The sequence below is a fragment of the Myxocyprinus asiaticus genome, chromosome 28, assembly GCF_019703515.2.
Source record: "Myxocyprinus asiaticus isolate MX2 ecotype Aquarium Trade chromosome 28, UBuf_Myxa_2, whole genome shotgun sequence".
Classification (NCBI taxonomy): domain Eukaryota; kingdom Metazoa; phylum Chordata; class Actinopteri; order Cypriniformes; family Catostomidae; genus Myxocyprinus; species Myxocyprinus asiaticus.
In genome coordinates, this window is record NC_059371.1 from 40,287,562 (window position 1) to 40,306,026 (window position 18,465).

At 39.7% G+C, this 18,465-nt stretch overlaps 2 protein-coding genes and 1 pseudogene across 3 annotated transcripts in view; all 3 read left to right on the top strand.

The window, feature by feature from the left end:
• Positions 1-18,465, top strand: part of LOC127418537 (zinc finger protein 91-like) — a 275,803-nt gene that overhangs the window by 106,799 nt on the left and 150,539 nt on the right. The window lies entirely within an intron of this gene.
• LOC127418769 (zinc finger protein 883-like) overlaps positions 1-18,465 on the top strand; it is a 121,957-nt gene that overhangs the window by 52,979 nt on the left and 50,513 nt on the right. Inside the window, exon 1 of one of the 2 annotated variants that reach the window (XM_051659582.1) lies at positions 14,480-14,503. The exons of the other annotated variant lie outside the window; for it this stretch is intronic. The gene's annotated coding sequence lies outside the window, so the exon portion shown is untranslated. Of the gene's footprint in view, positions 1-14,479; positions 14,504-18,465 lie in introns of those variants that run through there. 2 annotated transcript variants of the gene reach the window in all.
• LOC127418854 (zinc finger protein 271-like) overlaps positions 1-18,465 on the top strand; it is a 54,644-nt pseudogene that overhangs the window by 9,049 nt on the left and 27,130 nt on the right.

The following is an 18,465-nucleotide window of genomic DNA, read 5'->3' on the forward strand; positions in this document are numbered from 1 at the left end:
ACATTTCAAATGCATCCAGCAGTGCTGAAACCGAGGTACATAACTTCCTTGGTAACAAGCTCGCTCCTCTGGATATAAACCCCACTAACTGGTGGAAAGCGAAGGATTCCCGTGGCTGGCCAAGTTGGCCAGGCAATATTTGTACATCCCAGGGACATCGGTGCCATCAGAGAGGGTGTTTTCTGCAGCTGGACTTACAGTGAACAAATCGCGCGCACGACTCACCCCTGTTGTGGTGAGTTTAAGAGTATTTTACCGTGCTCACAACTCACTCCTGCCCATGTAGATATGTTAATTTTCTTAAATACAAACCAGTAGGGTTTCAGTTTATTGTGGAGAGGTCTTTTTTATTTTCCATTTATACAGCACTTTGTTTTATTTAAAAAATGGGTTTGGTTTGGTCTGCCTTTGCTAGTCTAGAAATGGCAATAGTTGTGCCCCATTTGACATTGTTTTTTTTGGTGGCGCCATTTGTTGAATTAGGACAGGTGTAAATGAGCAGCCGTTTCGAGCGAGAGCCTTACTGTTTTATTATTTTGTTCTTTTAAACAGTTTGTGCTTCATATTGTTTCACATAACTAATGTGCCGCTATTATTGTTTAAATAAATAATTAGAAAAAGCTGTGCATTTTGTATCTTATTAATTATTAATGATTAACTGATTATTGATTGTTAATGTGTTCAACTATCGGTTAAGGAAAATGAACGAAATCTGCAACCCTAGCACACACCTCTCCTTCACCCACCTATCTGTATCCAAAGCCTCGGATTGAATCAAGCTTTGGTAAATGGAGGTTTGATTACAACCAGAATCCACCAAGGCTTGATATGTACCCCTCTTTATATGCACAGGTATCCGGTATGCTCCTGCTCGATTGGGGGCATCCCGTGGTGCATGGACCCGTATCAATGTCTCCACCTCCCTCGTGGGGCATCGGTCCTGGAAATACCCAGGAACACCGCAACTCCAGCAGACCAGCCCAGACTTCATGCCCACAACCAGGGCAGCTGATTCACCAGCCTGTGGGGGAGGAGAGGAGAGGGTTAGGGGAATTCCCCATTTCCGGGGAACAGGAACAAGATAAGAGGAAGGGGAGGGAGAGAGAGAGAAAGAGGGAGAGAGAAAAGGGCTCGCCGGCCCCTGGATATGCCACTAGATGGTCGTCAGCCAACTGGATCGCCTCTTCCAGCGACGCTGGACGGTGGCACTGGACCCACACTGCCGTCCCCTTCGGCAGCCTGGAGACTAACTGCTCCAGCACCACGAAGTTGATGTCATCGGCACCGCTCTCCTCCACAGCCAGCCCCCACCGCCGGCAGGCGTCATCGAGCTGTTGTGCAAAAGCGAATGGGCAGCCGACCTCGCTCAGCGTCAGGGAGCGGAACTGCTGGCCGTGCTGTTTTGGACTGCAGCCGACCTGTTGCAGGATGGCTTTCTTCATATGGGGGTAGTCCAGGAGGTTGGCAACCGGCAGCTTTTGTGCTGCGAGCTGGGCTTCCCCGGTCAGCAGTGGCAGGAGGTGAACAGCCCATTGCACCCGCAGCCATATTAGGGCTTTGGCCGTGTGCTCAAACAGCTCCAGGTAGGCCTCTAAGTCATCCTGAACCCCCATTTTAGCAAGCCTCACGTGGGGGTTTGCTGCTGCCAGGGTTGCGGCGGACACCCCTCCTGGGGTAACAATCTCCACAGGACCCGCCAGTCCTCCTGTTGGGTCTGAAGGAGCATTTCAAAGTGTTGTTGCTGCTCCTTCTGAAGCTCCATGAGGGCCTGGTGTTGGGTTTGGTGGATGCCGGCGAGGGTTCTGAAGACTACTTCCAGCAACGAGGACACCATAGCAGTGTATTCTTCCTCCTCCTTGGGTTTTGGCACCAGTGTAAAAACTTTCTTAACTCTCTTGACAAGGAAAAAGCGGGATAAACCGGGAAGCCGGTTAAACAATCCACGTACGTTTTTATTTCACACACTAATGACTTTTCAGCACAGGCACACACATGCACACAGCCAACTTCATGTGTCGTTCTTTCCCCTCTCGGTCTGGACTGCCCCTTTTTATCCCTCTCCGCTCTCACTGCAAAACACAAACAGCTGTTAGAGATAATACCCACAGGTGGGACTTCTTACCGCTCTAATCTCCCGATCTCGCTTTCCATTCACAAATCGGTGCTCGACCACGCCCCCACCTCCACAGTACTTTAAACAGAAGTAATTCCTCAGTAACATGATGTAACACGAATCTCAAAACTTGAGCAAATCCAGCAATTTATTCCAGTGAAGAGCTCATATATCTTTCTCTGAAGCATGTATTTTATTAGTCTGGATCAGCTCAGTTTCTGTGACTTATGAATGTTGCATATCGGTCACTGACACTATAAGCTGGTGATCCAGGCCGTGTAAACAGAAAGCTTGCTGCTTGCAGGCTCCGCACAAGCACTTGAGAGCAACTTCAAAGTAGAAACACTTTACGTGTGTGTTCATTGTGCCACATAAATGTTAATGTCGTATTCATTGTGCACTGTATGTTCAATTAGTTCGATTCTGTCTTTTGTGAGGAAATGTGATTGCTAATGCGCACATACTGTTACTGTTAATTACTGTTGTTATTGCCCTCTTCCTAATATATTAACATTTTTAAATGTGCAAATAAAATGGAATTACTAAACAAAGTTGAACAAACTGCTGTCTACTATTTAAAACACAGTCTTTTTTTATCTCATGAAAATGTAATGCAATTTTGAGTACATATAGTACTAAATAAAAGTAATCTTTTTTTTAGCAATTTGATGTAAATGTTATTTATTATATTAAGATGTGTGAGATATCGTCATTATATCAGCCTATCGGGCCACCCTTCTCTCTGGATATCGGCATTGGCCATTAAAAAAACAATTTCGATCGAACACTAGTTGACACAGCTAATATAAAAATGTAAAATAATTTTTTAAAAATCTTAATAAATATTGAATCTGCATCAAATCAGGAGGCAATTCCCACCCCTAATAAATACTGGATGTTTGTTGTGTTCTGACATTAAATTGGGGTTTAATTTGATTTCTTTTTATATTCCTTTTTTAATTGATTTTTGTCAAATTACTGTGTTCATTGTAGAGCTGATGAAAGTGCAAGATGAACCTCAAGACCTGAATGAAGTGGAGAAGAAACTTCAGGATCAGAAACATCATGATTTAACAACTGGAGAAAAATCTTTGAGTGGCTCAAAGACTAAGAAGAATTTCTCACCAAAAAAACCTCAAAGAAGAGCAGCCAAAAATACTTTAACCTGCTCTCAATGTGGAAAGAGTTTCACATATAAAAGCCAGCTTAATATACACATGAGAGTTCATACCGGAGAAAAGCCTTACATGTGCCATCAGTGTGGGAAAAGTTTTGCTCAAACACAAAATCTCACATGTCATCTTCACCGTCACTCTGGAGAAAGACCATTTGTATGTGATAAGTGCGGTAAAACATTTGTTTTGGTACAGTACCTAAAAGAACATTTGAAAACTCACACAAATGAGAAGCCTTACAAATGCTTTTTTTGTGGAAAAAGTTTTTCATGCCTGTCATATTTTAAAGAGCACCAGAAAATACATACTGGTGCTGGAGTTCATATGTGCTTTGAATGTGGGAAGACCTTTAGTAAAGCTAACCACTTGAAACAACACCAAAGAATTCATACTGGAGAAAAACCTTACAAGTGCTCACACTGTGAAAAGAGTTTCTCTCATTCACAACAACTGAAAACACATGAGAGAATTCATACTGGAGAAGAACCATTTAAGTGTTCACACTGTGGAAAATGTTTCACTCAGTTACAGAACCTGAAAACACACGAGAGAATCCATACTGGAGAAAAACCATACAAGTGTTCACACTGTGAAAAGAGCTTCACTAAGTCACAACAACTGAAAACACATGAGAGAATTCATACTGGAGAGAAACCTTACAAGTGCTCACACTGTGAAAAGAGTTTCACTCAGTCATACAACCTGAAAACACACGAGAGAATTCATACTGGAGATAAACCTTACAAGTGCTCACAGTGTGGAAAGAGTTTTAAGCAGTCACAACACCTGAAAACACATGAGAGAATTCATACTGGTGAAAAACCATTCAAGTGTTCACACTGTGGAAAGTGTTTCACTCAGATTGAAAATCTAAAAACACATGAGAGAACTCATACTGGAGAAAAACCATTCAAGTGCTCACACTGTGGAAAGAGTTTCACTCAGTTAGAAAACCTGAAAACACACAAGAGAATTCATACTGGAGAGAAACCGTACAAGTGCTCACACTGTGAAAAGAGTTTCACTCTGTTACAACAACTGAAAATACATGAGAGAATTCATACTGGAGAGAAACCATTCAAGTGTTCACACTGTGGAAAGGGTTTCACTCAGTTAGACAACCTGAAAACACACAAGAGAATTCATACTGAAGAGAAACCATTCAAGTGTTCACACTGTGGAAAGAGTTTCACTCAGTCACACAGCTTGAAAACACACGAGAGAATTCATACTGGAGAGAAACCTTACAAGTGCTCACACTGTGGAAAGTGTTTCACTCAGTTAGAAAACCTGAAAACACACCAGAGAATTCATACTGGAGAGAAACCATACCACTGCTCTTCATGTGGGAAAGGTTTCAGTGCAGCAAGTCGACTATATAGTCATGTAAAAAATGTTTGCCCAAGTAGTCACAGTGAGAAGAAAACAACTTCATGTCCAGCGATATCGAGTAAATAGTTTGAAATTCAGATAAACCCAAAGATGGAATTTCTCCCAAAAGAGCCGCATCCTCTAAAGCACTATTCGGACAGGACAAGTTTTCCTTGAGGAGGTTTGGGAAATTCGTGTTTCACAGACATGCCTTGTGATTTTAATCACATCCGAATCTGACAAGTCTGTCTGACCCCGTTTACACCTGGTATTAAGATATGATTTTGGTGATCCAATCACGTGTGGTCAGCGCTAAATACAGGTCTAAACGGGGTCTACAATTTTTTGTGATCGGATCACAAAAACCACATAAGAATGTGGTCAAAAACGCATGTGACCACATCGCATTTGAGGTTTAAACGTTAATCTGTCCTATATGCATCCCGGCTGCAGTGAAGTACCACCCCTCGCATGTCAATCAATCAATTTAAAAATAACAAATGTTGACCAAAGTGCTATACATAAAGGAAACATAAACAAATCATGCACATTCAGAGAACATAAATACTATAGCAACACAAATAAATGTAGTTATACACACTAGACACAGTCAAAAGCAAGAGAGAAGAGATGAGTTTTCAAATTAGATTTAACAACATCAACTGTGGTACAGGATCTGATATGGAGAGGCAAACTATTCCAAAGGCGAGGAGCCGAGACAGAGAAGGTACGATCTCCTTTCGATTTTAGGCAAGACTTAGGAATGATTAAAAGAAGACTCTGTGATGACCTTAGAGGTCTAGAAGTAGTATATTGCTGAAGGACTTCTGCAGTGTGAGGAGGTGCCAAGCCATGCAGATCCTTAAAAACAAATAATAAAATCTTATACTGAATTCTGAATTTAACTGGGAGCCAATGAAGAGATGCCAACACAGGTGATATACTAGCATGCTTCCTAGTTCCAGTCAGAAGCCTAGCAGCAGCACTTTGAACTAACTGCAGACATGACAGTGAGGCATGAGAAATACCATAGTACAGTGAGTTAAAGTAATCCAGTCTGGAAGAAATAAAAGCATGTATAACAACCTGCAGTTCCTTAAAATACAGAAAAGGTTTCAATTTAGCAATGGCCCTTAGTTGGAAGAAGCTTCCTCTTACCACAGAATTTATATGTTTATCAAACTTTAAATCTGAATCGAAAGTCATGCCAAGATTCCTTGCTTGACTGTGTAAATTAGAGGCAAGGGGGCCTAGATGGTTAATTATATGTTTAGTCGAGCCAGGGGGGCCAAACACTACCACTTCAGTTTTTGATTAGTTAAGCTGAAAGTTAGTAGCCATCCACTTTTTAATATCATTAAAACAGTGAAAAAGTGAATGTAAAGCAGAATTATCCCATGGCTTTAGAGGGAGATAAAGCTGACTATCATCAGCATAATAGTGGTAGGATATGTTGTGTTTTTGACAAATATGGGCCAAAGGAAGCATATATAAAGAAAATAAAAATCAACTGTGTGCTAAAACAAGACTTTGTCAGTTACGAGCAGTTTAAAAGGAAATAACGTTTGATCGGGAAATTTAAAAAAGCGGATACATATAGAAACACGAGAACTTCACGGATCTTTTTCTGTGTATCTGAAATCAGCATGCAGGGACACTTAAAATAACGGTCAATTCTGCTCAGTTTTGCTTTTGTGCTTGGATTCAATTACAGTTGATTCTGGGGGAAATAGCGCACTTTTTTTTATTATTTTTTTATTTTTATCTTTGTCTTTTCTGAATTTGTTGTGCTTTAATTTCATGCAGTAACACAGTGACATAGTGATTGATGTATGTCGTCATGAAACAGAGTCCTTCTCCCAATGTGATCACAAGTGGTCACAGGAGACGCATTTAAGCGACCAGGTGTAAAAAGTGTTGTCTCATCTGACCACCTGTGATCGGATCACTCGAGATGCATCTTAATATCAGATGTAAACGGGGTCACTATAAACCCTAGTGCTCAAAATAATGAATTGTTTTGAGTACGAAAAATTTAATCATACAAATTAGTTCAAATAAATTAACCTTAATTATCATTATCAACCTTTCTCTTTGTTTTGAGTTCATGAAACTGACACCTTTTAAGTAAACCGAATTGTTTTATTGTTTTGAGTTTGATGAACTTGTCTCTTTTAAATTTACAGGAATTAAAATTTAACTGAAATCGGATTTCTATTTTCCAGCATGCTTTGCATATCACTTGACAGGGAGAATAAATGTTAAAATTAGGTGTTATATAATGTGTCTGTGCAAGATGAATGTAAAGAGGAGACTTGTTAGTGTTTAGTGTTTTGTGCTATTTAGAAGAGTTTCTGTTATTTTGGAGTTTTGAGGGTTACCATTACGGTGAATAGTGGAGCTTGAGCTTAGGTTGAGGACAAGTACAAGTGAAGAATGTTTTATTTTGCTTTACTCATTGAGCAATTGTTATGCTAACTGAAGCACAGTCTTACCAATTAGCATGCATTCAGCATGCTAGCAGTCACTGTACTAGCTAATTCAAGCAAGTGCTAGCTAGGCTTTCATTACTTGAAGTAATTACATTTAGATTAGATGTTCATTTTTAAATTCAGCCATAGTTACATTTAAAGTTAAGTGCCATCAAAATGTTTGTGTTATGTTACTCAGTATTTAAAGTTAGGTGCAATTAACATTAATGTGTAGTGCAAAATTAAAGTCTGAAAGTTCTCTTAACTTAAATTTGGGAGTTTATTAACTAAAACAAAATATTTTACTGATTGCCTCAAATTTGTTGAGTTCTGCTAACTTATTCAGGTTAACAGTGCTGTTTTTCTCATACAATCTCTGTAAAAAAAAGTTTAGCTAACTACCTACTGTTTTTCAGCTAACTCAAGGGTCCTCTGAGATGTCTAATCCTGTCTGAACGCAAATGTCTGTGATTGATGACCAATCTAATGCCTCCTGCGCGTCTTTCAATATGGATGTAGATTTTTTTGCCATCAGATAAATAATACGAAAATAAAATCAACAAGGAGAGCCAAATCGCAGAAACTGCTAAGACTGTCCAATATAAGGCAGAGATCAGTACATCAGAGTCTCTAGTTTGAGAAATAGATGCCTCACATGTCCTCAGCTGACAGCTTCATTGAATTCTACCTGCTCAACCCCAGTTTCATGTACAACAGTAAAGAGAAGACTCAGGGGTGCAGGCCTTATGGAAGAATTGCAAAGAAAAAGCCACTTTTGAAACAGAAAAACAAAAAGAAAAGGTTAGAGTGGGCAAAGAAACACAGACATTGGACAACAGATCATTGGAAAAGAGTGTTATGGATCTTAACCCCATTGAGCTTTTGTGGGATCAGCTAGACTGTAAGTTGCGTGAGAAGTGCCCGACAAGACAGGAAGTGTGGGATGAAATGTCACCTGAGTATCTGGACAAACTGACAGCTAGAATGCCAAGGATCTGCAAAGCTGTCATTGCTGCACGTGGAGGATTTTTGATGAGAACACTTTGAAGTAGTTTAAGAAGTTCTGAAAAGTGTTTTTCAAATTGTAATAGTAATTTTTCACATTATTAATTGAAATAATGATCATACATTGTGATCAGTTGAATGCCACTTTGGAGAATAAAAGTATCAATTTCTTTCCATAAGAGCAAAATCTACATCATTCCAAACTTTTGGCCGCCAGTGTGTGTGTGTGTATATATACAGTACTGTGCAAAAGTTTTAGGCACATAAGATGTTTCACAAAAGTATTTGTCTTAAGATGGTTATTTATATCTTCAGCTGTAGTGGTTCAATAGAAAATATAATGTTAGACTCCCAAACATTACTTTTGCAAATAGAAAAGATTAGAATAGAAGAACAGGGAGCCCTGCAACAGATGTCATGGCCCCCACAGAGCCCCCCACTGAACATCGTGTCAGTCTGAGTTTACATAAAGAGACAAAAGCAATTGAGACAGCCTAAAAAGATAGAAGAACTGTGGCGAATTCTCCAAGAAGCTTGGAACATCCTATCTGCCATCAACCAAGAAAAACTGTCCAGGTGTACCTAGGAGAATTGGTGCTGTTTTAAAGGCAAAGGTGGTCACACCAAATATTGATTTAGCTTTTTTATGTTTACTTGACTTTGTATGACATTAAATGATAAATGAAAACTATTTATGTCATTATTTTTGAGGACATCCTCACTATGCAACATTTTTCACAAGTGCCTAAAACTTTTGCACAGTACTGTGTGTATGTGTATATATACACTATATTGCCAAAAGTATTCGCTCATCTGCCTTTAGACGCATATGAACTTAAGTGACATCCCATTCTTAATCCATAGGGTTTAATATGACGTCGGCCCACCCTTTGCAGCTATAACAGCTTCAACTCTTCTGGGAAGGCTTTCCACAAGGTTTAGGAGTGTGTTTATGGGAATTTTTGACCATTCTTCCAGAAGCACATTTGTGAGGTCAGACACTGATGTTGGACGAGAAGGCCTGGCTCGCAGTCTTCGCTCTAATTCATCCCAAAGGTGCTCTATCGGGTTGAGGTCAGGACTCTGTGCAGTCCAGTCAAGTTCTTCCACACCAAACTCGCTCATCTATGTCTTTATGGACCTTGCTTTGTTCACTGGTGCGCAGTCATGTTGGAACAGGAAGGGGCCATCCCCAAACTGTTCCCACAAAGTTGGGAGCATGGAATTGTCCAAACTCTCTTGGTATGCTGAAGCATTCAGAGTTCCTTTCACTGGAACTAAGGGGCCAAGCCCAGCTCCTGAAAAACAACCTCACACCATAATCCCCCCTCCACCAAACTTCACAGTTGGCACAATGCAGTCAGACAAGTACCGTTCTCCTGGCAACCACCAAACCCAGACTCGTCCATCAGATTGCCAGATGGAGAAGCGTGATTTGTCACTCCAGAGAACGCGTCTCCACTGCTCTAGAGTCCAGTGGCGGCGTGCTTTATACCACTGCATCTGATGCTTTGCATTGCACTTGGTGATGTATGGCTTGGATGCAGCTGCTCGGCCATGGAAACCCATTCCATGAAGCTCTCTACGCACTGTTCTTGAGCTAATCTGAAGGCCACATGAACTTTGGAGGTCTGTAGCGATTGACTCTGCAGAAAGTTGGCGACCTCTGCGCACTATGCGCCTCAGCATCCGCTGACCCCGCTCTGTCATTTTACGTGGCCTACCACTTCGTGGCTGAGTTGCTGTCATTCCCAATCGCTTCCACTTTGTTATAATACCACTGACAGTTGACTGTGGAATATTTAGTAGCGAGGAAATTTCACGACTGGACTTGTTGCACAGGTGGTATCCTATCACAGTACCACGCTGGAATTCACTGAGCTCCTGAGAGCGGCCCATTCTTTCACAAATGTTTGTAGAAGCAGTCTGCATGCCTAGGTGCTTCATTTTATACACCTGTGGCCATGGAAGTGATTGGAACACCTGAATTCAATTATTTGGATGGGTGAGCGAATACTTTTGGCAATATAGTGTGTATATATATATATATATATATATATATATACACACACAACAGTTAGTTCCGGTCCTTGAATCTGATTGGACGAGAGACATTCCGTGAGCACTGATGGTCTGATACCATCAGCACTCGGACGCTTCACTGTGTGTATCACTCTGCTTGTGTTCGTGCCATTCTAAACTAAAGTGTAAGAGCAGTGCATATGTGTTAAGAGCTACTGTTTGTCAGAATCTGTAATAAAGTAGTTCCATGCACAAATGCGTTTTTATGACCGTACTCAGTTTTTCCTAATTTTTTAAAAATGTACTTGTTCATTGAAATGTTTGTAGGGACAGTAGTTAAGGAGGACATGGGAGGCAGGTTGCTCAACTCACAGGTAAGGCTTTTTTAATGACCACACTGATCTCAGCTTCACAATAATAAATTCTTCAACTTCACAATAATAAATTCTCAGTTTCACAATAATAATCTTTTCAGCGTCACAATAATAATTAGCTTCACAGTAACAACTTTGGGGACCCAGGCTCTCTCTTCTGTCTGCTGGTGGTGTGGCTCTTTTATGCCGCTCTCCCCGTGCTCACTGTAATTTGAGACAGGTGTTAGACATAATCTAGCTCAGGTGCAAGCGCCCTTACTGCTTTCTTTCTCTCCGGAGAGATGCTTGAACCCGCCCCCGCTGCCACACTGTTGTATATAAGCAATATCACACCTATATGCTATATGGCCCTAAATCAGCACCGATGTGATTACCTACGGCACTAACAGCAGTGCTGATGTAGGGCCATATCGCACTCTTGCTTGTGTGATATTGCTTAAAAATATATATATATATATATCTCAGACACAAAATTAAAACCACCTGCCTAATATTGTGTAGGTCCCCTTTTATCTGTTGACCTGTCTCATCAACAAGGCATTTCCATCCGCAGAACTGCCACTCACTGGATGTTTTAGTTTTTGGCACCATTCTGAGTAAATTCTAGAGACTGTTGTGTGTGAAAATCCCATGAGATCAGCAGTTACAGAAATACTCAAACCAACCAGTCTGGCACCAACAAACATCCATGCGATTATCTAATCAGCCAATCGTGAGGCAGCAGTGCAGTGCATAAAATCATGCAGATACGGGTCAGGAGCTTCAGTTAATGTTCACATCAACCATCAGAATGGGGAAAAAATGTGATAACTTTGATTTGGAGCATGATGTGATTGTTGGTGCCAGATGGGATGGTTTGAGTATTTCTGTAACTGGTTGAAATTGTAAATTGGAACCTTTGTGAATTTTTCTTTTCTCCTTTTCTCTCTTTGTTTGATGAGTTCTATATTTTTATTTTCTCAAAAATATTGTTTTTGTGTTTATATGTGTATGGGTCAGGACTCCCTTCCTCTGCTTTTGATTTACCCACTTTTGGTCACTTTTGGTCATATGTTTAATCTTTACCTCTGGTCATACTGAATGCTTCTACCATATCCAACAGTAGATGGTGCAATTACGTAAAGCCCTTTTTCGATGGGATTCGTTTTCCTGACAAATGACTGACTGTAAAGTAATTATTACTGTGGATGTCTGGGAAAAGCGCTGTCTGTAGAAATCACAGATATGCATCCACTGCATTTACACACAGTTGCCACTTGCATTACCACTGTCACTTCTGGGGCTTCATCGTGCCTCCTCAGGGCTAACGGCCAAGCATCTTTGCCCTTGGGCCAAATAAGACTGACTGGGGTCAGTATCAAAGGCGGAGTTTCGCTGAGTCAGGTCTCATATCTGAAAGAGTGGATATGAGAGCTGGACTCCACATCATAAATCATCATAAAAGGAGACCAGACCCTCCTCATAATCCACAAATACACCAACCTTCTGTGGCTTCACTCTCACACAGAGAGAGAGAGACAGGAGGATTGTCACAGGCTTTATATTCTCATTCTACAGTCCAGAATCTATTCACTGGAGTCAGTGTGATCGGTCCCTTTCTGTTAATGGGTTCTCTGACCACTCCTAAATACCATTTAGTCTTTTCAACACAGATTCATGGAGAAGTTGTACAAATTCACACGAGTTAGCTAAATCTTATGGAATCATACGAGTTGGGTTGTACAAATTTGTGCTACATTTCATGAGATTGGGTTGGTCTTTCCCTTCACCTACACCTCAAAATAAAATCTACCTGAGTTGAATCACTTCAAATCTTTCTGGTTTATCTGGGAGGTTTTGTTTAATGTCTCCACATGTCACTTGTTTTCCATCATCAGACAGGATGAGATTAGGATGAGCTGTATCAGGATCCAGAGTCACATCCACTGAGAGAGATATGAGAATATCAATCACTTCAGAATACAAACATTTTGATTTATGTAATATTTAATCCAGAGTGTAATGAAACTAGTGCAGTAAGTCAGCTGTCAGTATATAAATGTAAAGTATTATAGGTGTATATGAGAGAACAGTGAAGATCACACACTATACCTGCATACTGCAGCATCCTCCTCAATACAGCACCACCACACTGAACACAGTCCACTGCTCTTTACCCTGCTGATTCATAACTGTGCTGCAAAGTACAGTTCAAATCACATCCTCAAGTTTGCTGATGACACTACAGTTGTGGGCCTCATCAGCAACAATGATGAGACAGCATACAGAGAGGAGATGAACCAGCTCACAAAATGGTGTAGAGACAATCTATCTCTTAATGTTAATAAGATTAAAGAGATGATTGTTGACTTCAGGAGGACACAAGCAGACCACTCACCACTGCACATCAACGGATCAACTGTGGAGAGAGACAAAAGCTACAAGTTTCTTGGTGTGTATATGACGGTGGACCTCTCCTGGACTCTCAACATCACCTGCCTTGCCAAGAAGGCCCAGCAGCACCTCCACTTCCTGCGGAGGCTGAAGAGAGTAAAACTCTGTCCTCCCATCCTCACCGCCTTCTACAGAGGGATGATAGAAATCGTCCTGACCAGCTGTCTCACCGTGTGGTACGGGAACTGCATAGCCTCCGAACTCAAGACCCTACAGCGAATTGTGAGAACAGCTGAAAAGATCATCGGAGTCTCTCTACCCACCATCGACACCACATACAACAATCGCTGCTTCTGCAAAGCCACCAGTATTGCAGACGACCCCTCTCACCCCTCTCATGGACTCTTCACCCTTCTGCCATCTGGCAGAAGGTACAGAAGCATCTGTGCCACCACCAGCAGACTCCGCAACAGTTTCTTCCCTGAGGCAGTCAGATTGCTCAACACCCTGGTGCCTCCCAGTGCTCACCTGGCCTAGTCAAACACCTAACCCAGTATGACTCAAACATATTGCACACCTGCACTTTACAAAGCTGCATCAGTCACTTATTATTATGGAACTCAATTATGCTATACTTTTGCTATACCTAAATACACATATACATATAATTATGCTATCCATCTGCTGCTACACTACAAAATAGTTTACAGGCTATAGCTAATTTCTGTGTATTTATTGTTCTATGTATCTATTGCTATGTTCTGTGTATTTATTGTCCTGAACTCTGTTGTGTATTGCACTTTATGTAGTCTTGGATACTGTTCTGTGTTGCACCATGGTCCTGGAGTAACAACATTTTGTTCCAATGTATATAAGCTGTATAGAGGAACAATAAAAAAACCCACTTGACTACTGTCAACACAAATCACAAGAAAACATCTTTAATTGTTTATAGAAATATTTATGGACAGATTCATGCTGTTGATTAATACAAAGTAATGTTGATTCATTTCTGGTTATGTACTGATGTATTTCCTGCCAGTGGAGTTTGCTCCATGTAAACAGTGTTTTACAGACAGTCTTTTTAAAACGGTACAAGGAAAAGTATGTACCACATTATTAAAATATCTCAGAGTAACAGGTTTATATTACAGAATTGAAGTAACTTGTATTGTACACATAGTGACTTATAAAATATAGTGAATAAATATCTATTTGTTCCCCTTTGGCGCGCTTCACTGCTGTCCAGTTGGTGGCGGTAATGCACCAAGAGCTGGTTTGCCAACCGCCACATTAAACATCAGAAGAAGAATTCACGGTACGTGTTCAATGTGTTTGACATATGTGAGATTTATTTTTATTTGATAGTTTATCTCTCTGGCATTTTAATAATCGTAAAATAAGCTTATTATCGGCGATGGACGCTTTAAAATATTCAGTTTCAGGAGAAACAAGCAGAAATGTGAGAATATCATGTTTAATTTCTGATATATGAGCTCGTTAAATCAAGAAGCAGATTTTAAATGAGTTCAGTTAAGGCAGTTATATATTGTATATAACCTGTTACAACATCTGGTAATAGTCCTGTCTTCACTAAAGGTAAACCAAACACAAAGCACACATTTATATTTAAACCATCTTAGAAACAGTTATTTTGTTTTAAAGATCTGTTCTTGTGTATAATCATATAATAATCTTATTGAGATTAAAGTCAGTCCATTATAATGATGATGTTTTTGTGTTCAGATGTTCATCATGAGAGAGCAGGTGGATGTGATCTGCTGTAAATCAGTAGGAACTGATCTGTCCATGCTGGATATTGATGATTTCATCACAGAAATCTCTCAGCTGAAGAAAGAGGTGACGTCATTGAAGACAAAACTGATGGAGAAAGAGCTCTATTCATCCTGCACCTGTTTAGAGCGAATTAAAGTTGAGATTGTAAGTACGTTTCAAATGATGTGATATGACTGTGACTCTGTGATGATGAACGGTACAGATGTGATTGTGTTGTGTTTGTCAGGAGCTGGAAAAGGTTTCCTGTCAATCTTCAGTGTGTGTGACTGATGGGACCTCCACAGAATGTCAGGATTCAGTGTGGAGCGGCAGAGATCAGTCCACACCACAGCGGCTGCTGGACAAACTCTCTGAACAGAGATCCAGAGACACACAGGACTCACAGCTCACTTTACTCTGTTCTACTGATGCTCAGGAGAGTGTGTGTGACAGTAATCAGGGTGATCAAACCTCCACAGAGTCTCTGACTTCTGTCTGTAACGCTGGAGAACAGCAGATGCTGCAGACACCAGTGAAGATTGAAGTGAAGCAGGAGGAGGTAAAAGAAGAACACACCTTAGAGGAACAACAGAGAGATGAAGATGATGATGAACAGCAGATGCTGCAGACACCAGTGAAGATTGAAGTGAAGCAGGAGGAGATAAAAGATGAAAACACAACAGAGGAACAACAGAGAGATGAAGATGATGATGAACAGCAGATGCTGCAGACACCAGTGAAGATGTGTTCAGTGAAGCTGCTGGACTGCAGAAACCTGATGAAGATGAGAGGAGAAACCACAGCAGAGGAACAAGAGAGTGATGAAGATGATGATGATTTTATTCCCTCAGGTATGTTTCTTCCTTTAATGTTGTTTTACATTTTGAAGACAAATAACACGTCTGCATTAAAAAGTTCCTTGTTGTTTTTATTGTTGTTTTAGAAGTGCTCAATTGTCTTTTAAAGGGATAGTTCACTCAAAAATGAAAAGTCTCATCATTTACTCACCCTCATGCCATCCCAGATGTGTAAGACTTTCTTTTTGCTGCAGAACACAAAGATTTTTTGAAGAATATCTCAGCTCTGTAGGTCCATACAATGCAAGTGAATGGTGGCCAGAACTTTGAAGCACCAAAAATCACAAAGGCAGCATAAAAGTAATCCATAAGACTGCAGTGGTCAAATCTACATCTTCATGAGTGATATGATTGGTGTGGATGAGAAACAGATCAATATTTAAGTCCTTTTTAACTCTAAAAATACATTTACTCTAGACCTCATATGTGCGTTCACAAGAGGTCTTGTTGTTTTTTGCCAATTCACAATCTTCATACATATCGCTACCTACTGGGCTGTTGTGCAAATATTTTTTATTATTTTCCTTTCTCATCCGTGTCCAGTAGGTGGCAGGGCCAATTGCCGACTACAAATTTAAGATGAAGATTGGTCGATTTAGGTGGGCAGGTGAACGATCGGTATCCCTAATCTTTTTATTGTAATTTTTCCAAAGTCATAACAGTTCTGCGGTGTCAGTGACTCTAGAGTAAAGTTTCTGCTAATAGTCTTAATTTGTTATTTTATATTTAAGGTAGGGCTCGACATTGACAATAAGGACTGTCCAATGGCCCGGGCAAGTGCTGCATTTATAATGTTAGTGCAAGCGGACAACAAGTGAGAGCACAAAAAAAGAGCACTGGTTTTCTTCCCATAATAAAACAAAAAGTGAATTTTCCTTCATGAATTCACCTTTAGAGCTTAATGAAAAGCAATAAACTTTGTTAAACCCCAGTTTTGCACATGGCTGGAAATCATGAGCTGCTCAGTATCCATAATGTAAGAATACAATACATTTAATTAAGTAATGTTTCAAAGTGTAAACATTAATTCGACATGATAATGGCGTTTGATATGAAAAGAAGCAAAATCACGATGGCTGTTATTATTTTCAGAGCTGTTCAGCTGCAGGGTGAAGATTACTATTTAAAAGTCTTCTACTTCATATCATATTTCTAATTTCTGGGCTGTTCAGGTATTTTTGTTCTTGTGCTTTGTTCATTCAGAGTTGGTCTTGTTTGAGTTGTCTGATTTCATGTTTATATCCACATTCTTCATTTATTAGGCCTAATATCTACCTACTGCAAGCAGGGTTGGTTGGATTACTCAAAGAAAGCTGGTCTGGTTTTAAATATATTTAGTAAAGTATTCCGAATACATCAAATAAAAAGTAACATGAATACAAGAATACTTTTAGAATACATATCTACAAAGGAAAGGCACATTTAATTAAGTATATGTCATTATTATCTTATCTGAAGTGCTACACCTCCACTTTTAACTAATTGAATCTAAATAGCTTGTTTCTTTAAATTAGATGTGGAGTTGGTCCACTCCACATCTAATGGTCCACTAATGTTTTTCTTTATGAAAGGAAGAAGACAAACGGAAGGCAGTTTGTGATCAGCTATGATATTTTAATATTTTAAAATCATTTTAATATTTTTCTTAACCCATTATTTGATTGGACTGACAAAGAATAATACATTTTGACACAAAATTAGCTAAGAAATGCAAATAAATTTGTATTTTTATTTTTGATAACTGTATGCCACAAAGTAGAGGTCATGTGACAACAATGTAGTATAAAAATGATTTTTAACTAGGCTTGCTTGCATATTTCCATATTTAGGCCTATTTATTTATTTAGTTTTATTACCAACACTTATTTTGGGTGCTTTCCTTTTGCTCATCCTTTGTTTTTTAATTGTTTTATATTCTTTTGTGCATCATTTCGTATGAGATGTTTATTAAAAAGTAAGAAATAATACATTTTACCTATTCATAGCAGCCCATTATTGTCATTATTAACTGCTATTTCTCAACAGCTCTGCAATTTTCTGATGTGGACGTGACTCACCAAATGCTTATTGTGAGCCGTCTGTCTTTACTCCGCCTTCACAAAGAAGCCGCATCTGCAGCTGCGTGAATGTTTTTACAAAGCAACAATTGCGGGATACAATGCATCATGCACGCAAATGTTATATTTGTGGAAATAATGATGCCGACTGTACTGATACTGCTGCACAGCTGACAGCACGCTGATTGTTTAGATGTGACAGTGCGGTTGCCAGATTTTGTATCCGGGAATCATTATACATTCATATTCTTTAGTGCTTACCATCAGACCTTTTGGTGACCGTGGTCCATTTTTAAAGTATTCCTCAAACATAACCCGCTATTGTGTTTTCAAATGATCCCAGTATGGCATGAAACCCTGGCAACAAAGCACACGCTGCAGCTGATCTGGAGATGAGAGAGCATGAAGATGCATTTGCAGCATTGGTCTGTGCTGTTCAGAAAAACTGTTGAGAAAAACAATCAAGTTTCTCACTTGATTGACAAGAATTTGTTTTCTTTATGCCTTATTTTGTGGTCATTATGAAAGAAGTATTCTAAAAGTATTCTAACAACATTTTATAAAGTATCTGTATTCTGAATACAGGTGCTTGAAAATGAAACTGGGGCTGAATTCAGTTACTTTATTTTTGTATTCTGAATACATAATGCCATTACATGTATTCCATTACAGCCTAACACTGGCAGCAAGGTCTCCTCTCTCAGAAATTCAAGATTATTGCATTCAGCCAATAAACAAATCTTTAACTTTGCGACTAAATCTTTGATCCTGCTTGTGAAAACATTACACAGGGCCCAAAAGTTGACAGCAGAACTAAACGGGTGACCAAAACCAATCTTCTGCTCCACCGATCTATTCGCTTAAAAACACA